The 23,518-nt window shown below is 49.2% G+C and overlaps 1 pseudogene; it reads left to right on the top strand.

The window, feature by feature from the left end:
* Positions 1 to 1,262: 1,262 nt before the first annotated feature.
* The window catches only part of LOC119281751, a 35,048-nt pseudogene continuing 12,792 nt past the window's right edge, over positions 1,263 to 23,518 (top strand).

Here is a 23,518-nt window from a genome sequence, read left to right on the forward strand (position 1 = left end):
GAGAAGGTGATGGAACAATCCAAGGAGAACGTCAACAACAAGAAGGGTGGTGCTCTCTCACGGCACTACAATAGCTACATCTGGTGAACGGTGACCCGCCATTCAGCCTCTACAGCCGTGCTAGCAGGAGGATCAGTAGGACTTGCATTCTAGCTATTTTGTGTGTCTGATGCAGCTGCAACAACAATTCTGGTGTTGATAGTGGTTACCTTTTTTGCAGCAAGATGGTATAGTAATTTACCAGTAGTACCTAAATTCCATAAGGAATAAAATGTCAGTATTTATGTGGTCAAGCAAGTGAACTTGTATTGTTTGTTACTGTTAATAGATGATGATGGGTTTGTTAGAAACTTCAAAAAAACAGAACAAAAGGAAATTAGCAATATGTTGATGTGTACTCAAGTTTTAATATGACGTGATGCTATGTGTGTGTGGTCCATTTCAGATATGTGTGTGGGAGTCTTCGGCTTTCCTCTCTTCTGAAGAAGTGGAGATGACACTCGAGTTGAGTTTAGTCACGTAGGCACACTTTGCCGCATCGGTGAAAGTTTAGTCATTAAAATAGTTCTTAAATCTAGTGAAATTTGATCTATTCAAATTAGTGGTTACGTGGGTATCCTTGAGACTTGTCGGTGGTCAACCATCATAATGCTTGGGTAGTCGATCCACTTTCTCCCTCCGTCATGACTTGCTGATTGATGGTCCGACTAGCCTCCAGTTGCGCTCCCTCGTTGGCCAACCATGATAGCGGTCATCAACCCCGATACTCTTATGGCTATGTGCATTGGATGCCAGGGGTGATACTTCTTTTCTAAGAAAAAAACACTCCTACACTTACCATAATTTGCCAATTTCTTGCAACAACATAATTGCTAATTCTTAAAACAGTTAATGTGAGTGTGCTGATGGTAACACCTTGTGGTCATGATTTTTCTATAGCTGAGAAGATGATGTAATAGTCCAAGGAGAACGTCAACACAAGAAGGGTGGCGCCCTGTCCCGGCGCTGCGGTAGCCGCATCTTGTGAATGTTTGGCGCTTTGGCAGCACCCTATTTATCCAGTATGAGACGCACTTACTATTCTGTATCGATATATCTATAGCTGACCTTTTTCATCAATCACGTTAATTTAATAGCTATCTAATGCTTTAATTGATGCTTATTTCTTGCATGCGGTAGGCTATAAATAGGGGGGTGGCGCACAAGACTGAACCACACACCACAAACAAGAGCGTACATAGAGACCACAATGGAGAGATATGATGGCTTCAGAGATGAGCAAAGATGTGAAGTTCTTCGAAGAAGAAGTCACCTCACACCCTCGCATTCTTAAAGGTGAGGAACAAAATGGTTGCGCCTGCGCGGCAGCCTTAAATCTTCACGCTGATGCTGGACGAGCTGCAATAGTCGATGTGCAAGGTGGGGCACAATTTTGGGTCCATGAACATGGATGAGTTCATGAGCGACATATGGAATGCCGAGGAGTTCCATGCGGCTCCCAACCGTGGCTTGGTGGGCAGTGAGGAGGCTCGTGGTGGGTGTTGGTCGAAGCGAAAGTGGTGGGGATGCTGGAGTAAGCGACCTATGCCGGTTGGGATCCTTCTCCTTGCCTCCCCGACTGTGCCGAGAGATAGTGGAGGAGGTGTGGGCTAAGATCAATAGGGAGCCCCGACCGGTGCATGACCAGCCTCTGGCCGCGCCTCTGTCATCGCAGCTTCTTGTCTAGCCAATGGTGGCGAATGGGAGAAAGTCTTTTTGTGCAGTGATGCTACCTAGCGGCAACAAATCTGCCATTCATTGCTTGCCTCAACATACGTGCAGACGGGACCACTTTATTCTCATTTTATCCTATACACTAGTATACATCATCAAAATACAGCTAGTGGTCCCCATTGTTTGTCTTTGGCATGGATGCATGGCAGAAATATGATAGTGTGCTCTCTCTCTCTCTCTCTCTCTCTCTCTCTCTCTCTCTCTTCGGTTTAAATCCAACCTTTTATTAAATTTAATCATCCATATCTTTTAAAGCATAAGTTCATATTTGATTTATTTTTATATATTTGAACTCCTTGTGCCAAGGCCTTTTAAACAAGACCGATCTTGAATACATTTCGAAAACATTTAAATTTCAACGTTTCATATTCCATATGTGAACCAAATCAATATCACTAAATTTTATAAAAAACTATTTCAACAGAAATATTTAAAACCATTGTATTTTACTAGAAACCAATGACTTTTTGAAATTGATTTTTTGAAATGTGTCACAGTTTATTTCGAAAGACTGAAAATGTTTTTTCAAAAATGTGCAATTGAAATAGATGTGATTTTTGTAAAACACACCCGTGAAATATTACACGTAGGTTTTGAATTGTGACATAGTAACCACAAAATGTGAAAATGATTTTTTGAAAGAGTGAAATATGTTTTTTTTGAAAAATGTGTAACTAAAATAGATGTGATTTTTGTGAAACATAACTGTGAAATGTAAAAATGTAGGTTCTGAATTGTGAAATACTAACCACAAAATGTGAAATTATAATGTACAAATGTGAAACTGATTATTTCAAAAGAGTGAAATATGTTTTTCCAAAAATGCGTAACTAAAATATATGTGATTTTTGTGAAACATGACAGTGAAATGTAAAATGCAGGTTCGGAATTGCGAAAATATGAACCACAAAATGTGAATTACAATGTATAAATGTGAAACTGATTATTTCAAAAGTGTGAAATCTGTTTTTTCAAAAATATGTAATTGAAATATATGTGCTCTTCCTGAACCTAGCCAGTGTGAGTGAAATGTAGGTTGTGAATTATGAAAGAGTAACTACAGAGAGTGAAATTCTATTGTATCATTTCTGAAACTGATTGTTTGAACATGTGTAATAGTTTTTTCAAAAGAGTGAAATATCTTGTTTGAGAAATGTGCAATTTAAATAGGTTTTTTATTTGTGAAGCAAGCCTGTGAAAAGTGAAATGTAGGTTATGAATGGTGCAATAGCCACTATAGAAAGTGAAACTGTAATGTATCATTGTGAAATAGATTATTTTGACATGTGAAATATATGTTTAAATTTAAATATGGTTAAAAAACATTCAAGATTGATCTCATTTTAAAGGTTTTCGCGCAAGGAGTTCAAATATAAAAAAAGTTTCACAAATGAATATATATATGGTTTAAAATATATGGATGTTTTAAATTAGCTAAGGAGGAAGAAATGGTTGGATTTATTGTGTGGGAGAAGAAAAAGTGTTTCTGCCACACTGTCATGCATGCATGTGAAGTACACTAGTGGGGGTCAACTATTGAAGAGAGATAGTGGAAATACGAAGATGGGAAATTCAGAAAAGAAATGTAATACAAAGATACTTGACCCACATAGTGTTAGATGGCAGCTCCCTATTGGACACCACCTAGACGGTAGGTAGAGCAACCTTGCAATTTTACATTTTGTGGAGAATGGCGGTTCCGTTGCGGCCAACGACTGGGAGGGTGCGCTTGGAGAGATCAAGTTGTAGCAGTTCCTTGTCAAGGCCAGCATGGTCCGGAGATCTGCCATCGGCTAGGCACCTCTGCCGGTCGGCCTGATCCATGGAGAGATGGACCCCGCGCAGTAACCTGGCCCAATGATGTACCCGATGGTACCGACCAACAACATGTTCCCGGTGATGGGCGATGACATGGGGTTCGTCCCCAATGGGTACGCAGGGATGACCATGGTGCCACCGCCACCACCTTCTCATGGTGGGGTGGGTATCGAGAGCCCCGGGTCATCAGACGGGAGGAGCACCATGACATAGGCTGACATGATGAACTGCATGGGCGACGGACCGATGATGAATGGTTACACCCGAAAATGCGGCGCCCTGGAGGATCAGTCCTGCAAGAGGAGGATCGAGCGTCATCACCGTCGCATGATCAAGAACCGTGAGTCAGCCGCATGATCGCGTGCCAAATAGATACTTACTTTGCTGCCAAAACTGTTGGTTTTTATGCAATGCCATTTCTGCAATGGTAGTAACAAGGTGGTGACATGTACATACTATCTTTGTTAATCCTACAGGATTATACTATGGATCTTGAAGCTGAACTGAACCACCTTAAGGAGGAGAAAGCATGTATGAAAATTGAGGAGGTACAGAGCTGCTGACCAGTGAAAACCATGAGACAATTCAGTTTTCTTATTCTTCTCAATTCTTACAGTTACTAAACAGTTTCATTGTTTTGTTGAATAAGACAATTTTGCTGACCAAGCAACAAATGGTACGTACATTTTCCCACCATCGCCTGAAAATCCTCCTATACTCGGGATCACTTGCCAGTTGCTTGTAACAATCTAATTGCTAAGTCTTAACATAGTCAATGTGTGTGTGCTGATGGAACCAACTTGTCGTCATGATCTTTTTTCTTACAGCTTGTGGAGAAGATGATGGAACTATCCAAGGAGAACGTGAACCCCAAGAAAGGTGGTTTATGAGGATATTCCCCACGACCAAGATCCGGCTCATAAGGATAAGCCGCCCTGAAGCTTAAGTCATCTCTGGGCTTAAGTTGCCCTGACATTAGGTCATCTCTGGGCTTAAGCAGCCATGTTAAGTCCTCTCTAGACTTGAGCAACCATGTAAGTCCTCTCTGGAGTTAAGCAGCCATTGTAACCATCCATCTTAACCCGCCATGATGAGTCAAGGAGATGAGTCTCAGAAGATGAGATGCCTGAAGATAAGCCCTGAAGATAAGTCCTGAAGGTAAGTTGTCCAGCTGTAAGCCGCCCGGCTGGAGATAAGAAGACCAGGATTCAGAAGCCCATGGTGAGAAGCCCGTGATAGGAAGTCAGAAATAGGCTAATTCCTAATCCTACTAGGACTCTACATGTAAACCCGCCCCTTCAACTTATATAAGGAGGGGTAGGGCACCCCAAGAGGCTCAAGTTCTTTACAGGTTAAGATTGGGCTTAGACAGACAAATCTTAGACAAGATCAAAGTAGATGCTTTCAATAGAGGTAGCGAAACACCGCCCTTGTAACCTAGATCGTCATCATAATCATCAATATCAATGAAGCAGGATGTAGGCTTTTACCTCCACCACGAGGGGCCAAATCTAGGTAAATTCTCGCGTCTCTTGTCCCGCTCAACCCTGTTCAAGCTACAAATTAGATGCGTTGGCCTCACGACTAAGTCCTTGCAGAAGGACATCTTGTCGGATTACGGGTTCCGCAAACCCTTGAGAGGTTTGAACTCTGGGGTGCGTGCGAAGATCTCACTCTCCCCAGTCTACCGACTCGCTAATCTCACAGCCTAACGCGTCGAGCTTGAAGGAAATGGGACACAACAGTTTACCTAGGTTCGGGCTAACTTGAGGTGTAAAACCCTACTCCTGCTTTGTGGTGGATTTTCCTCGAGGGGCTTAGGAAGAACTAGTACAGTGGGGAACAACCCCAGGAGGTGAGTTCTTGGGCTCAAGTGAGGTTGTGAGCTGGTGAGGATGGAATGGATCCGATCTCTCCCCCCTGTGGTGGTGGCTAGGTCCTATTTATAATGGCCTTGGTCCTCTTCTCGAATGGAGGCGGGAAGGGATCCCGCAATGGACAAATTTGAAGGGAGACAACAAGTACATCTTATCCTGACTAAAGTAGTCTTTGCCTGCAAAAGCCTCTGGTCATGACACTGTGGTGGGCTCGGCGATGACCTTCGTCCTGCCGTCCTGGCGGTCTTGGTCTTGTTGCACGGGAATGGAATCCTTTGGCTGCTTCCTCGGGACCCCATGCCTGTTGCTTGCCTCCTTTGCACCGAAGAGGAAAATGGGACGCTACGCGCACTAGCGCCCGCCTGGCCTCGATCGTCATGGCTCACGTCACCCGAACCTCACAATGTGAGCATTGCATCGAAATCTCTGCTCCTCAGGAGCCAGCCTGAGGAGGCTAATCCCCTTGGAGGTCTTGGTGTCGTCCGCCTCACGAGGCTTGGCCCCTTGCGAGGGTCTCGAGTAGTTGATGTTGAAATTGGGCCTTACCAGGTCGTTGATGGAGCCACGCTGCAGGCCGCAGGCAGGCAAGTCTGGGTACCCCCGTATCCAGAACACCGACACTAGCCCCCGGGCCCAAGGCGCGCTCGGTCTTGGCTTCTAGGCAAAGCCAAAGGGCATGTGCGGAGCACCGTAGGCCCTAACCGCCCGCGGCCTTGGATGACGCGTGGCGATTGATGGGACGTGGGTGTCTCCACTTCCCCATGCTGCCTCGGCAACTGTTCCTAGTTGACAAAAAGGCTGGCACCTGCCGCAAAGCCTCCATCGCCCTCCTTCCATCTTGCTCCAGATCCGCTTTTCTCTCCGCGCCAAAAAATCCTCCAGATCTGCCGGTTTCCCCCACCAATCTTGTGCCCAATGGCCTCCGGCAAGGCGAAGTCTCCGTCCCCGACCACGCGCTCGGCCCCCTGGTTCGAGCCAGCCCTGGGCGCGTCCACCAACACTGAAGAGAAGCACCTTGCCGCCGCGCTCCAACTTACGGCGAGCAACGATAGCGAGGGGGGAGAGACGGCGCTCCGGGTTGGCTCTGCCAAACTGGAATCCTTGGCCGGTACCTTCTACCCCTTCTTCCTGCACAGTGTTTACGCCGGGTTGGCCCACCTTTCTCCCGCTTCTTCTACACCGTCCTTCGCCATTGCGAGCTTCACGCCCTCCATCTTCACCCCAACTCCATCCTCCTCCTGTCCATCTTTGCCTTCTACTGCGGGGCGTTCGTGGGGGTGATGCCCTCCGTTGCGCTGCTTCGCCACTTCTTCTACCTCCGGGTGAACGACAGCCAGTGCACAGGATGGTCCTCCTTCGTTGCAGCCAAAGGCAGCAACACGATCTCCCGCACCGGGAAGAAGGTGGAGGACTTCTGGAACAAGTGGATCTTCATGGACGCCAAGTGCTCGCATGCCCTATTGGAGCTGCCAACTGGGCTTCCAACGTCCAGAGAAGGGTGGTCTCACGAGAATCTCACCGACCCCCTGGCGAAGCCGCTGCTGAAGAAGATGGCGGCTGACTTGAAGGCGGAGAAGCCAACGGGGGCCATGATCGTTAGAGAGTTCCTCATGCAGCACCTGGTGCCGGTCTAGGAGCAATCCCGCCCCTTGTGGAAGCTTGGGGGCATAGAAGACAAGCTCCGGCTGTGCCCGGACAGCCTTTCGACAAGGAGCTGAGCATGGTCATGCACTCCTTGCTCGGGAAGGACCAGAGCAGCCCCCCGAACGACCACCTCCCGTTGTACCACCGAGATGACGGGTAGGGGATAGTCGCCGCCATGCCTATCTTCAATGAGTGCGGGCTCGTGTCGATGGAGCCTTCCCTGCCGGCAGTCTCCCTGGTGGACGTGTCCTCTGGCGACCACTCCTCCGAAGCCGCCTAGGAGGCGGAGGGGGAGAACTCTCCCCCGCGGCAGAGCGACCTCCTTCGCGACTTCTCCAACGACGATGACGCTTTTGCGCACCCGGTCAGGGAGTCGGTGCACTATGCCAGGGTCACCACAAGTTCCCGGGGGACCCCTCCGAAGAAGCAGAGGTGAGGGGTCCTGAAGAGGGATAGGTCGGCGTTGATTCCCCTGAGTTGCGCTCCTGCTTCTCCTCCATCATCCAGCGTGGGGCCAGACATGCACTCGTCCGCTCCTAAGAACGCAACACCGCCCGTGCCCGGGAAGTTCGCGCTTCAGGGTCTATAGAGGAACTACGTCACCATGAATAAGTAAGTGCACCTCATCACCTTTGTTCTTGGGTTTCGAGGTAGTGCTCACCATCTTCATCTAATGTCAGGCCGCCGCCGGTGTTGAAGACGAAGATGGGGGACGCTGGATCCGCCAAGGCCAAGCGTGCCGCCATGGTTGCTGCAGCTCCGGCTTAGAGGGGCATAGCAGCTCCCGTCGCTCCTGCAGCCTCAGGAGGAGTCGGCTCCTGCGGTAGAGCTGACCCCGAAGGCGCCTGTCCCAGACTCGCTTGCCGGGGACCCAAGATCTTCGGAGCCCCCGGTCCCGTCTGTAGCTGCTGCTCCGCCGGTCTTGGTGCCGACAATGCCTCCTCTTCCATCCAGCACGCCGTCGGGCCGTGGTGCTTCCACCGCGTCTGAAGCCCTAGAGGAGGCCTGCTCCATGCTGGACCAGCTCCGGGATGATCTTCACGGTCCGGACCGGCGCAGGGTGTCGGGGCGTCAAGAGCTGGTCTCGAGATAGCTTCAGACCGATACGTCTATCAGGACGGCCAGGGGCCTAGCCGTGGCGTCCACGGAGGAGGGCCAGAGGGTGGTTGGGTTAGCCGCAGCCGCCCATGACGTGGCGCTAAAGGAAGCCAAGGATGCACAGGAGCGCTGCCACGCGATGGAGGCCGAGCTGAAGACCGTCCAGGATCAGCAGGCCACCCAGGCCAATCAGCTCAAGGTGCAGGAGGAGGAGCTAGAGGTCTAGGAGGCTGCGGGTGCTGATCGTGATGTTGAGCTAGCGCAGGCAGCCCAGGAACAGGCCACAGAGCGCACCACCTGGAGAAGTGGAAGGCGGAGGTGGAGGCGGCCTAGGCGTCCCATGCCAAGGCCAAGGAGGTGGCCACCGTGGAGCACGTCGCCTTCATCTCTCTTGAGGAGAGGTCCCACAAGGCGCTGCAGGATCTCTTCGAGAGCGAGCGCTAGGAGACAGCGGTGACCCCGGAGCAGGGTCCGGCCGTACTGCTCCCCAAGCTCGTTGCTGCACTCGAGACCTTCATCATTTGGTTCGGCCCCATGATGGAGGGGAGGCCCGTATGCACTCGTCCTCGGCCATGACACGCGTCTTCAGCCATCTCTATCTTCGGGACACCAACTTCGACTTTGGCGCCTTGCTCGAGCCCATGGACCCTGAGTCATGTGCCACCACTGCGGAAGCCGTGAAGGGTCATGTGGAGGCCCTGCTGAAGAAGTTCCTTGCGGGGCTCCCAAGGCGGGCGATGGTGATGTCCAAGGATGACAGCAAGGATGACAGCGACATCATTGACGACGGGGCTCCCAAGGCGGGCGATGGTGATGTCCAAGGCTGAAGAAGAGGCTTGATGGCAGCTCCTCTCCCTGTTTTCAACCTGCAACATGTATCGTGCCTCGCGGAGGTGTAAGAACTCGGGCTTGGTACTTTTTTAAGAGACAATGTGTTTTGTAATAGTTTGCTAAAGTTTCGCAATCTCTTTCCCGTTTGCTTTAGCGTTCTGCGTCGGCAGGGCCTGACCCCACACATACCTCATCCATCATTGGGTCATACAGATTGCCAGGACGAGGCAAAGGGGTGAGGGGCTACCTGGTTAGTTAGGATCCTGAGACGCGATGCTCAGGAGTCCCCCTTGATGTACGAACAACTTTTGGAGAGGAGATGCGAGGGTAGGTCTTAGTGTTCTGCGTCGGCAGGGCCCGGCCCCGCGCATACCTCAGCTTCCATTGGGTCGTACGGATTGCCAGGACGAGGCCAAGGGTTGAGGGGCTACATGGCCAGTTAGGCTCCTGAGATGCGATGCTTAGGAGTCCCCCTTGATGTACGAACAACTTTTGGAGAGGAGATGCGAGAGTAGGTCTTAGTGTTCTGCATCGGCCCGGCCCGGCCTGCGCATACCTCAGTCGCCATTGGGTTGTCCTGATTGCCCTGTCCTTGAACCTTGGGACGCTCCGGAGGTCCGGGGGCTCGAGAAAATCCATCGCCATCTCCGTCTAGATCGCCTGGCGCCGGGCCTCCTGAGCCATGAGGACGCCCCACATGCGGCGCTGGGATGCAACAGTTGTGTTCAGCAGACCAAAGGGCATGCAGACATAGCTGTGAGGGGCCCCTCGCATCGTCCTACATGCGACGGCCAGAAAAGCTCCTGACACACGGCCCTGTTGAGCCCCGGGATGTCAACGTAGACGTGCAACTCCTCGTCCTCACCTGGGCCAGGAGCCGCACACGGTGGTGGGCGGTGATCACCCCGCATGACCCTTGCCTCCTGAATCTCCTTGACTGTCTTGTCGACGAACTCATGAGTGCCAGGCGCCTCGCACCCAACGCCCTCTCCGTGGATGCGTGCCTGAAACATGCCTCCACATGGTGCCCGAGCACCTCCGTCGTGACACTGGCCAGGTCAGAGGCCCTCTAGAGGAGAGCCCCCGAGGCTAGCTTGAGAGGGGCACCGGGCATGCCTTCCTATGCGAGACGGGAAGGCGCCCCGTCCATAGACGCCAGGCTTGAGGCGGCACCGGGGACGCCCCATCCTCCTGAGATCCTTGGTGGAGTTGTTGCTTCTTCTTCTTGGGAACGAATTCAGGAGGGTGGACGGCACCCTCGTTGTCAGGGTTCTCGACCGCTGCAGCCTAGTAGGCGTGCTCGAGAGAGCACACAACGTCCTTTTCTTCATAAGCGACCATGATGATGCCGCAGTTTCCTGGCATCTTGAGGACATTGTAGCCATGCTGTGTTGCCGCCATTAGCTTGGCAAGAGCTGGGTACCCAAGGATGGCATTGTATGGCAGGCGAATGTCGGCGACGTCGAAGTCGATGAGCTTGGTGCGGTAGCTGTCGCGCTTGCCGAAGGTGATGGGGAGGCGGACATGCCCGATCAGATGTGTGGAGCCGTTGGTCACTCCTGAGAAGTGCTTGGTAGGTTGAAGCTGGTGATACGACACTTGGAGCCTGTTGAACATCTGGATAGAGAGAACATTGAGCCCTGCGCCGCCGTTGATGAGCGTCTTGGTGACGAGCACGTTGCTGATGATGGGCGAGCAGAGCACCGGGAGCGCGCCAGCCATGGCCGCGCACTTGAGTTGGTTAGAGGAGTCAAAGGTGATGGCGTACTTGGACCATCTGAGCGGGCACATCGCCTCGAGCTTTCGAAGGGATGCGTTCACCTCACGCGCGAACTGCTTGAAGATGCAATGAGAGGCTGGGGCCTGGGAGCCGCCCAGGATGCAAGCAATGGTACGAGGCTCTTGGAAGCCCCCAGCCCCCTTGCCCAGATGGTGGTCTTCGTTCCTTCTTGGCGGTGGTGGCAGCGGAGGAAGACCAACGTTACCCTGGGGCCAATCCTCGCGAGGCTGATCCCTCCAGGCGTCCTCGTGAGGCTGGCCCTACCAGTAGTCCTCCCGAGGCTGGTCGCAACACTCCTGACGATGGCCGCGGCCTTCCCAGCATCCTCCACCTCGGCATCCTTCGCGTTCGTAGCCTCGATCATCACGCTCGGGGCAACGACCAAGGCGCCCGTCGCAGATGGCCCTGAGCTCCTGACAGTCGTTGGTGTTGTGGCTATGCATGTTGTGGAAGAAGCAGAACGGGCGGCTGCCCTTGGATGACTCCGGGTGATTGCAGCCGCGCTTCATCTCTGGCTTAGCTGTGAGCACGGCCAGTCCCTTGCGCTTCACGTCCTTGGCCTTGGCCTTCTTGTCTTCTGGGTCTGCATCGGGGAGCTCGAGAAGGGAGAGGTGTCGCTCCTTAGCTCTCACGCACTTGGTTGTCATGTTGAACATCTCCAGGTCCGTGCATAGGTCTTCGTGTATGACGAGCTGCTCCTTCATCCTGACATTGCGGACGCCGTCGGTGAACGCCGAGATGATGGCTTCCTCCGACACCTTGGGAATCCTGAGGCGAACGTTGTTGAATTGTTGGCTGTACTTCTGCAGGGTCTCTCCCGGTTGCTGCTTGACGCGTCGCAGGTCACCTGCAGATGGCGGGCAGTCGTGAGTGCCCTCGAAGTTGGCAATGAAGTGTTCCCGCATCTCGTCCTAGGAGGAGATCGATCCTACGGGCAGGTTCAGGAGCCAGGAGCATGCACTGTCCTTGAGGGCCATGGGGAACCAGTTTGCCATGATCTTCTCGTCGCCACTGGCCGCCTCGATACTCAGCTCGTAGAGCTACAGGAACTCGGCAGGGTCGGCGGTGCCGTCGTAGCGTGGAGGCAGGCCGGGCTTGAACTTCCCTTGCCAGACTACGCAGTGCAACTCCAGAGTGAACGCGCGGCACCCCTCTGTGGTCACAAGAGCCCGCCGGGGGAGGCGGAACCTGGTCTTGGCGTTCGCAACCGCCATCGCAGGCAGCGCACGGTCTTGACGTGGCGCCAGGAGCGCGCGTGCATCTTCTTGGGGCCGCTGGACCACCTGGCAGCTTGCTTCATCGCGCACGGGCGCCTAACGCTGCAGATCACGCCGAGGTTCCACCCGCCTTGGCTCGATGATGGCTTCTTGCCTTGGGGGTGGAGGAGGAGCCCCGTGAGCTACATCTCCCGCAGCAGGCAGCGGTTGAGGCAGCGAGCGAGCCGGTGCAGCAGAGTCCCCAGCGGCGCTAACGTGCTGACCGATGCGGTCGAGCCAGTCCTTGTAGAGGTCGTCGACCGAGTGGTAGCGCAGGAGCTCACGCGCCATGAGAAGAGTGGCCTGCGTGTTCGCCGGGCCACCACGACCGTGAGAGGACGAAGCAGCTGGAGTCAATGATGGAGTTGCGGTGCGCCCGTCGTGGCACATAGACGGGTGCAGTGAAGAGGCTTGTTGCTCGTGGCCTGCTGGGCCCGTGGCGGCGTTCACCATCGGCGATGGGGGTCGGCGAGGGCAACCGTCGCCCGCCGGTGCTGTCTGAGCGACGCGGGCGACAAGGGCGTCCCGGCACTCAGCACGAGCTCGGCGCATGTCAGCCATGGAAGTGGTGGAGCGGTGGCGAGTCGATCGACGGAAGAGAAGCTCCGACGCACCCCTACCTGGCGCGCCAAATGTCGTATTACAGGTTCCGCAAACCCTTGAGAGGTTCGAACTTTGGGGTGTGTGCAAAGATCTCACTCTCCCCAGTCTACCGACTCGCTAATCTCAGGGCCTAACGCGTCGAGCTTGAAGGAAATGGGACATAGCAATTTATCCAGGTTTGGGCCACCTTGCGGTGTAAAACCCTACTCCTGCTTTGTGGTGGATTTGCCTCGAGGGGCTGAGGAAGAACTAGTACAGTGGAGAACAACCCTAGGAGATGTGTTCTTGGGCTCAAGTGAGCTGGTGAGATGGTGAGGGTGGAAAGGATCTGATCTCCCCCGCCCCCTGTGTAGGTGGCTAGGCCCTATTTATAGTGGCATTGGTCCTCTTCCCGAATGGAGGCAGGAAGGGATCCCACAACGGCCAAATTTGAAGGGAGACAACAAGTACATATTATCCTGACTAAAGGGGTCTTCGCCTGCAAAAGCCTCTGGTCGTGACGCTGTGGTGGGATCGGCAATGACCTCCATCCTGTCGTCCTGGAGGTCTTGGTCTTGTTGCATAGGAATGGAACCTTTGGCTGCTTCCTTGATACGTCTCCAACATATCTATATTTTTTGATTGTTCAATGCTATTATATTATCTGTTTTGGATGTTTAATGCGCTTTATTATGCACTTTTATATTATTTATGGGACTAACCTATTAACCGGAGGCCCAGTGCAAATTGTTGTTTTTTGCCTATTTCAGTGTTTCGCAGAAAATTAATATCAAAAGGAGTCGAAACGGAATGAAATCTTCAGGAGAATCGTTTTTGGAACAAACACAATCCAGGAGACTTGGAGTGGACGTCAAGGAAGCAACGAGGCGGCCACGAGGTAGGAGGGTGCGCCCACGGGGGTAGGCGCGCCCCCCACCCTTGTGGGCACCTCGTGGCTCAACCGACCTACTTCTTTCGCCTATATATACTCATATACCCCAAAAACATCTAGGAGCACCATAAAACCCTATTTCCACTGCCGCAACCTTATGTACCCGTGAGATCCCATCTTGGGGCCTCGATCATGGAGGGCTTCTACATCAACACCATAGCCCCTCTGTTGAAGTGTGAGTAGTTTACCTCAGACCTTCGGGTCCATAGTTATTAGCTAGATGGCTTCTTCTCTCTCTTTGGATCTCAATACAAAGTTCTCCTCGATCTTCTTGGAGATCTATTCGATGTAATACTTTTTGCGGTGTGTTTGTCTAGATCCGATGTATTGTGGGTTTAGGATCAAGATTATCTATGAACAATATTTGAATCTCCTCTGAATTTTTATGTAAGATTTGTTATATTTGCAAGTCTCTTTGAATTATCAGTTTGGTTTGGCCTACTAGATTGATCTTTCTTGCGATGGGAGAAGTGCTTAGCTCTGGGTTCAGTCTTGCGGTGTCCTTTCCCAGTGACAGCAGGGGCAGCAAGGCACGTATTGTATTGTTGCCATCAAGGATAAAAAGATGGGGTTTATATCATATTGCTTGAGTTTATCCCTCTACATCATGTCATCTTGCCTAATGTGTTACTCTATTAGTATGAACTTAATACTCTAGATGCATGCTGGATAGCGGTCGATGCATGGAGTAATAGTAGTACAAGCAGAATTGTTTTGATCTACTTGTCGCGGACATGATGCCTATATACATGATCATGCCTAGATATTCTCATAACTATGCACTTTTCTATCAATTGCTCGACAGTAATTTGTTCACCCACCATAATACTTATGCTATCTCGAGAGAAGCCACTAGTGAAACCTATGGTCCCCGGCTCTATTTTCCATCATATAAATTTCCGATCTATTTTATCTTGCAATCTTTACTTTTCAATCTATATCATAAAAATAACAAAAATATTTATCTTATTATCTCTACCAGATCTCACTTTTGCAAGTGGTCGTGAAGGTATTGACAACCCCTTTATCGTGTTGGTCGCAAGGTTCTTATTTGTTTGTACAGGTACGAGGGATTTGAGTGTAGCCTCCTACTAGATTGATACCTTGGTTCCTAAAAACTGAGGGAAATACTTATGTTACTTTGCTGCATCACCCTTTCCTCTTCAAGGGAAAACCAACGCATGCTCAAGAGGTAGCAAGAAGGATTTCTGGCGCCGTTGCCGGGGAGTCCACGCACAAGTCAAGACATACCAAGTACCCATCACAAACTCTTATACCTCGCATTACATTATTTGCCATTTGCCTCTCGTTTTCCTCTCCCCCACTTCACCCTTGCTGTTTTATTCGCCCTTCTTCTGTTTGTCTTTTCGTTTACTTTGATGTCTTAGTTGGCTCGTTTGCTCATTTGGTTGGAATAGTTGTTTATTTATTGCTAAATAGAGAACCTAAGATCTATGGATCCTCATCCGCTTGCCAATCTTTTTAAGAGATCCAATTATGATGAACCAAATTCTAGTGATTTGAGTGCACTAGATTATCTTTATGAGGTTTTGCTTGAAATTCGTGAATCTGAAAATTGTGATGAAGAAATTTATGAAGAGATTCACGATAGCTCCTTGAATAAAAAGCATGATTGCAATGATTTTATTTTAAATTCTCTTGATGTCAATTGTGCTAATAATATCCAAAACCTTAAGCTTGGGGATGCTCGTTTTGCTATGTCTACTACTTGTTCCAATGATCATGATTGGAGTGACTCTTCTTATGATCTTGAAAATTTATTTAACCCCCATGATGAATATGAGATTGATAATAGTGTTTGCAATAATATTGAAAGTGGGTTTGGAAGAGTGTCAACTTTAGATCCCACATATTTGGAGAATGTTCAATCTTATGGTATTTTTGATAAAAGTGGGTTTGGAGAGGTCATGACTTTAGTTAATGATAATCCCACTATTTTGGAAGAGTGTCAACTTCACATGCATGTGGATCGTGTTGATAATATGTTATGTGATAGCTATTTTGTTGAATTTGCCTATGATCCTACATGTAATTATTATGAGAGAGGAAAATATGGTCGTAGAAATTTTTAACTTACTAAATTACCTCTGGTCATGTTGAGATTGCTATCGTCTCTTTCATCTTCCTTGCATATGCTAGTTTTTGCTTGCCTTGCAAATTTGTTTGCTTATAAAATGCCTATGCATAGGAATTATGTTAGACTTAGATGTGTTTGTCACGTGTTTTATGATACTCTCTTTGTGCATCAATTCTTATCTTTCATGTGAGCATCATTAAAATTATCAATACCTAGCTAAAGGCTTTAAAGAAAAGCGCTTGTTCGGAGACAACCCAATATTTTTCGTTGCTGTTATTCAACAAATCTAGCCTCTGGTTCGATGTGGTTTTATGTTTTAGTTAGTGTTTGTGCCAAGTAAAACCTATAGGATCTTCTTGGGTGATAGTTAATTTGATCTTGCGGAACAACAGAAACTTTTGCACGCACAAGAATACTTTTCATAAATCACAGAAACGTGATTTTCAGATGATTCTTTCTGCAGAAGATTGATAAACAAATTATATAGGGCTTCCTAATTTGGTATTATTTTTTGGGTTCCAGAAGTATTCGAGTGTTACAGATTTCTACAGACTATTCTGTTTTTGACAGATTCTGTTTTTCGTGTGTTGTTTGCTTATTTTGATGAATCTATGGCTAGTATCGGGGGGTATGAACCATAGAGAAGTTGGAATATAGTAGGTTTAACACCAATATAAATAATTAATGAGTTCATTACAGTACCTTAACATGGTGGTTTGTTTTCTTGCACTAATGGAGCTCATGAGATTTTCTGTTGAGTTTTGTGTTGTGAAGTTTTCAAGTTTTGGGTAAAGATTTGCTGGATTTTGGAATAAGGAGTGGCAAGAGCCTAAGCTTGGGGATGCCCAAGGCACCCCAAGGTAAAATTCAAGGACAACTAAAAGCCTAAGCTTGGGATGCCCCGGAAGGCATCCCCTCTTTCATCTTCGTCCATCGGTAACTTTACTTGAGGCTATATTTTTATTCACCACATGATATGTGTTTTAATTGGAGCATCTTGTATGATTTGAGTCTTTGATTTTTAGTTTATCACAACCATCCTTGATGTACACACCTTTTGGAGAGACACACATGAATCGGAATTTATTAGAGTACTCTATGTGCTTCACTTATATCTTTTGAGCTAGACAATTTTGCTCGTGGTTTTATTTTGTATAAATTATTGATCTCTGATGCTTCACTTATATTATTTTGAGAGTCTTTGAGAACAGCATGGTTATTTGCTCTGGTTATAAAATTAGTCCTAATATGATGGGCATCCAAGTTGGGTAAAATAAAAACTTTCATATGGAGTAATTATGAAATTGAGAAATACTTGTGTTAAAGTTGGCAAGTCCCATAGCATGCACGTATGGTGAACGTTGTGTGACAAATTTGAAGCATGGGGTGTTCTTTGATTTCCTTCCTTATGAGTGGAGGTCGGGATTGTGCGATGGTTAACTCCTACCAACCCTTCCCCTAGGAGCATACGTATTAGTACTTTGCTTCGAGGGCTAATAAACTTTTACAATAAGCATATGATTTCTTTATGACTAATGTGAGTCCATGGATTATACGCACTCTTACACTTCTGCAATTTGCTAGCCTCTACGGTACCGTGCATTGTCCTTTCTCACATTGAGAGTTGGTGCAAACTTCGCCGGTGCATCCAAACCCCGTGATACGATATGCTCTATCACACATAAACCTCCTTATATCTTCCTCAAAACAGCCACCATACATACCTATTATGGCATTTCCATAGCCATTCCGAGATATATTGCCATGCAACTTTCCACTATTCCGTTTATTATGACACTCTCCATCATTGTCATATTGCTTTGCATGATCATGTAGTTGACATCGTAATTCTGGCAAAGCCACCTTTATAATTCTTTCATACATGTCGCTCTTGATTCATTGCATATCCCGGTACACCGCCAGAGGCATTCACATAGAGTCATATTTTGTCCTAAGTATTGAGTTGTAATTCTTGAGTTGTAAATAAATAGAAGTGTGATGATTTCCATTATTAGAGCATTGTCCCATGTGAGGAAAGGATGATGGAGACTATGATTCCCCCACAAGTCGGGATGAGACTCATGACGAAATAAAAAAAAGGAGAGAAAATAAAAAAATTAAAAAAAGGCAAAGAAGCTCAAATAAAAAAATGAGAGAAAAAGAGAGAAGGGACAATGCTACTATCCTTTTTCCACACTTGTGCTTCAAAATAGCACCATGATCTTCATGATAGAGAGTTTCTTATTTTGTCACTTTCATATACTAGTGGGAATTTTTCATTATAGAACTTGGCTTGTATATTCCAATGATGGGCTTCCTAAAAATGCCCTAGGTCTTCGGGAGCAGGCAAGTTGGATGCACATCCACTTAGTTTATTTTTGATGAGCTTTCATACATTTATAGCTCTAGTGCATCCGTTGCATTGCAATCCCTACTCCTCGTATTGACACCATAGCCCATTGATTAGCCGCGTCAATGTGAGACTTTCTCCTTTTTTTGTTTTCTCACATAATCCCTATCATCATACTCTACTCCACCCATAGTTTTATGTCCATGGCTCGCTCATGTATTGCGTGAGGGTTGAAAAGGCTGAAGCACGTCAAAAAGTATGAACCAATTGCTTGGCTGAAACCAGGGTTGTGCATGATGGGAGCATTTTGTGTGACAAAAATGAAGCATGGCCAAACTATATGATTTTGTAGGGATAAACTTTCTTTGGCTATGCTATTTTCATAAGACATAAACTGCTTGGTTAGCATGCTTGAAGTATTACTATTTTTATGTCAATATTAAACTTTTAACTTGAATCTTTTGGATCTGAACATTCATGCCACAATAAAGAGAATTACATTGAAAATTATGTTAGGTAGCATTCCACATCAAAAATTCTATTTTTATCACTTACCTACTTGAGGACGAGCAGGAATTAAGCTTGGGGATGCTTGATACGTCTCCAACGTATCTATAATTTTTGATTGTTCCATGTTATTATATTATCTGTTTTGGATGTTTAATGGGATTTATGATGCACTTTTACATTATTTTTGGGACTAACCTGTTAACCAGAGGCCCAGTGCAAATTGTTGTTTTTTGCCTATTTCAGTGTTTCACAGAAAAGGAATATCAAACGGAGTCCAAACGGAATGAAACCTGCAGGAGAATCGTTTTTGGAACAAATGCAATCCAGGAGACTTGGAGTGGACGTCAAGGAAGCAACGAGGTGGCCACGAGGTATGAGGGCGCGGCCAGGGGGTAGGCATGCCCCCCACCCTCATGGGCCCCTCATGGCTCCACCGACCTACTTCTTTCGCCTATATATACTCATATACCCCGAAAACATCCAGAAGCACCATGAAACCCTATTTCCACCGCCGCAACCTTCTATACCCGTGAGATCCCATATTGGGGCATTTTCCGACGCTCCGTCGGAGGGGGAATCAATCACGGAGGGCTTCTACATCAACACCATAGCCTCTCCGATGAAGTCTGAGTAGTTTACTTCGGACCTTCGGGTCCATAGTTATTAGCTAGATGGCTTCTTCTCTCTCTTTGGATCTCAATACAAAGTTCTCCACAATCTTCTTGGAGATCTATTCGATGTAATACTTTTTGCGGTGTGTTTGTCGAGATCCAATGAATTGTGGGTTTATGATCAAGATTATGTATGAACAATATTTGAATCTCCTCTGAATTCTTTTATGTATGATTTGTTATCTTTGCAAGTCTCTTTGAATTATCAGCTTGGTTTGGCCTACTAGATTGATCTTTCTTGCAATGGGAGAAGTGCTTAGCTTTGGGTTCAATCTTGCGGTGTCCTTTCCCAGTGACAGCATGGGTAGCAAGGCACGTATTGTATTGTTGCCATCGAGGATAGAAAGATGGGGTTTATATCATATTGCTTGAGTTTATCGCTCTACATCATGTCATCTTGCCTAATGCGTTACTCTGTTCTTTTGAACTTAATACTCTAGATGCATGCTGGATAGCGGTCGATGCGTGGAGTAATAGTAGTAGATGCAGAATCAATTCGATCTACTTGTCGCGGACGTGATGCCTATATACATGATCATACCTAGATATTCTCATAACTATGCACTTTTTATCAATTGCTCGACAGTAATTTGTTCACCCACCATAATACTTATGCTATCTTGAGAGAAGTCGCTAGTGAAACATATGGCCCTCGGGTCTATTTTCCATCATATAAGTTTCCGATATATTTTATCTTGCAATCTTTACATTTCAATCTATTTCAGAAAAATACCAAAAATATTTATCTTATTATCTCTATCAGATCTCACTTTTGCAAGTTGCCGTGAAGGGATTGACAACCCCTTTATCACACTGGTTGCAAGGTTCATATTTGTTTGTGCCGGTACGAGGGATTTGAGTGTAGCCTCCTACTGGATTGATACGTTGGTTCTCAAAAACTGAGGGAAATACTTACGCTACTTTGCTGCATCACCCTTTCCTCTTCAAGGAAAAACCAACGCATGCTCAAGAGGTAGCATTCCTCGGGACCCCGCACCCACTACTTGCCTCCTTTGCACCAAAGAGGAAACTAGTACACTGCGCCCGCTGGCGCCCGCCTAGCCTCGATCGTCAGGGCTCACGTCACCCAAACCTCACGAGGTGAGCCTTGCACAGAAATCTTTGCTCCTTGGGTGCCAGCCTGAGGAGGCTGATCCCCTTAGAGGTCTTGGTGTCATCCGCCTCACGAGGCTTGGCCCCTCGCGAGGGTCTCGAGTAGTTGATGTCGAAATTGGGCCATACCAGGCCATTGATGGAGCCATGCCGCAGGCCGTAGGCAGGCAAGTCTGGGTACCCCTATATCTAGAATGCCAACACATCTGCAGTAACAAAACCACGATAGTTGGCACCCACTGTGGGGCGAGCGTACGGTGGTGTTGAGTTCCTGAAGGGGTCTATTCAGGGATCGAGAAACTTGCGATGTACCGGATAAAGAAGAGCCGGCGCAGAAGAACACATTATCAACAAATAGTCAAAACAACATATACGAGATTTAAGATCAAGAGAGTTAGAGTTGCAATTTTCAGCGTCTGCTACACGCGCCGTGGTAATCCGCCGAGTCCGAGAAGAGAGTTTTTTTATGAAGGGTCAGAGATCCATCGGTCTCAGGTTGCACCAAGAGGGACCACAAATTTCCGTTGCAGTCGTTCTTTGCAATCGGCTGAGTTGTGGCTATGTTTTCATATCTCTTGAGTTGGAGGACGATAAAATTGCCAAAGAAGGTCTTGACCCTGGAAGGAATACGAAAGAAAAAGAATAAGCAGGTCAAACCCCGGATAAGGGTCTGGTCATGGAGACGGCCTCACCTCGCTCCGCGTCTGACTCACCCTCGACGGAGCTGATCTCCAGCTGCCTGCCTCCAAGCCATCACCAGCCTCCCTCTGTGCAAGACGCCGCGTCTTGGGCCGCTAGCCGCCACCGACTGTGCCGATGTTCTCCGCTTCAGCAGCAGACCCGCCGGCGCCTCGGCTCGCCACTGCCACTTCCATTGAAAGCTGCCCCCGTAGCCATGATTCAAGTTGAGCTGGTCGCACCAAGTGGGCATCTCCCCAGCCCGCGTCCATGACTTGATCAGCCGTCGTCGCCTTGATCTGCTTCAGCTGCCACGACCTACCGTGGGTGAGTTGGCTTATCTACCGTGGTTGTCCTTGAGCCACCCGTCTGCTACTCTCTCTATTTCCTCGCTCGGTCGAGCCGCCCCGGCTACACTGCAACCTGGGCTGCCGCTTCGACGACTTCGCCCCTGCCATGGCCGGCATCAAGCCGCCATCACGGCGAGTCGTCAGCCCTTCTGCCCTGAGTGTAAGCCGCCTCCACCGGGGCTCAGCCGTCTCCACTACACTTCGCCTCTACATGCGCTTTTAATTCACCACTATGGCCTCGCTCTTCCTTCAACCTGCAGTCATCGCTGCACGTGGCGCCACCTCAAGCCACCTTCACGCGCGAGTCGCCAAGTGGCTTTAAGTCATCACTCTCCGAAAAGTCGCCTCCGTGGCTGGCCCCGCCCTCCGCCTCTGCTGAGCGTGGCCACGACCTCGAGCCACCGCTTCCAGGGCCAGCTGCACCCTCCTCTTCTGTTGCACGTCCAAGCCGCTGCCGCGACCCACCGCAACAAGCCGCCGCATGCCTCTGTCGCCCGCCATTGAATCGTCCTGGCCCCAAGCTACATCCGCATCAAGTTGCCCCTGTTGAGTTGGTCGTCCGCCATGGCGGTCATAGGTGCTTGTCACCACAAGCCGTCGCGGCCATCCGTCGCTCCCGTCTCAGTCGCGTTCGTGCCCTCTCTAGGTCAGGCCGCCTCACCGAGCTGGCCCTGCCTCCGCTGTCAGCTCCGCTCCTCCTTTGTCTTCAAGACACCCCGGTTGCGGGCCTCACCTCCGCGTCTCGGGCCGCCAGCCGCCCCGCACTAAGCCGCCTCCTCGTCGTAGTTTCTATAGCCGTGCCGTGAGCCACCATTGTGGTCGTGGCTAGAGCCGCTCGGTCTCTTGAGTTTTCGGGCGTTCAAGCCGCCGCCCGCCCTGCAGCTCGGCCATGCTGGGTCGCTGGCCTCGCTCGTGGCCGCTGTCATCGCGCTCGTTTTCCATCGCTAACACGATACCACCACGAGCCACCATTGTCGAATTTGGCCCTGAGCCGCCCAGCCTCAGGCTGCCTCCGCTCCGCCTCTGCATAATGGCACGCCAACCTGCCACCATTGAGCCGACCATCTCCACAGTTGTGCTCCTGCTTCAGGCAGCCACCATGAGTCATTGCCTCACCTGGCCTTGCTCAACATTTGCTGCGCCATGGCGCCCCTCTTCAACTCGCATACGTTGCCAAGTCGCCTCCTTTTGCCGCACGGTGAGCCGCCGTCCGCCCCCAAGACGCGGACCATGCGCGCCCGCCTTACCTTTGAAGCATATTGTCATTTTCCTTCGTCGTAGCCTCGCTTGAAAGACGCCGCCACCTGCAGTTGCTCCTGCCGAGCCAAATCGCCTCTGCCTCAATGCTTGCAGCCCCCGAGTCGCCCGTTTTGCCTCAAGCCGCTCCTTCCAAGGCCAAGCCTCTGAGCCGCCTCGCCAGCACTTCTGTTGCGGCCTCACCGCTGTCACTGGTTTGCGCCTCCAACCTACCGGCCCCTGTCAAGCCGCCGTTCCCAAAGCCTTGCCTCAACCACCACCAGAGTCTTGTCCTTCTTTATCTCCCCCTGGAGGATGTGAGCTCGAGCAGCAGCTGTATGGAGTTCAGAGTCAGGGGGTCTTCAACAAAAAAGAGATATTAGAAAACTTTGACACATCCAGCTTTCCAATGCTATTGTTCGACTACGAGAGGACGTGAAGCTAGTATTCTGCATCACAAACAAACCGATATTGCTACAGAGCTGGAATTTATATACTTGCTTCTACAGAGTTGCACTTACTTGTCTAAAGTAGCACTTGATGCTACCCAGAGGGCATCACTTGGTCAAACTGAAACTGGTAATAGTCTAGTGTCGGTACAACTATTACATACACCAGAGATATCCTACGGGTATGGACTCCAGCAGAGAACAAAGGACCAAGGAGTTTGACTGGGTAAAAACAAAAAGTGGATCCATCTGCGTGTCGAAACTTAGTTTGCTCTGTCTACAATCATCCGACAAAAGTATCAGGTGCTATCCTCCCATTTATTTTATCAATACATGTTTTCCCAAGAGAACAATTATACTGTCTTTGATATTTTTATATGCAGGACAGTTGTTCATTGGGCACGGAGGACACGACAAAGTGAAATCCAAAAATCACATGTCCAATATACATT

The sequence above is a fragment of the Triticum dicoccoides genome, chromosome 3B, assembly GCF_002162155.2.
Source record: "Triticum dicoccoides isolate Atlit2015 ecotype Zavitan chromosome 3B, WEW_v2.0, whole genome shotgun sequence".
NCBI classification, from domain to species: domain Eukaryota; kingdom Viridiplantae; phylum Streptophyta; class Magnoliopsida; order Poales; family Poaceae; genus Triticum; species Triticum dicoccoides.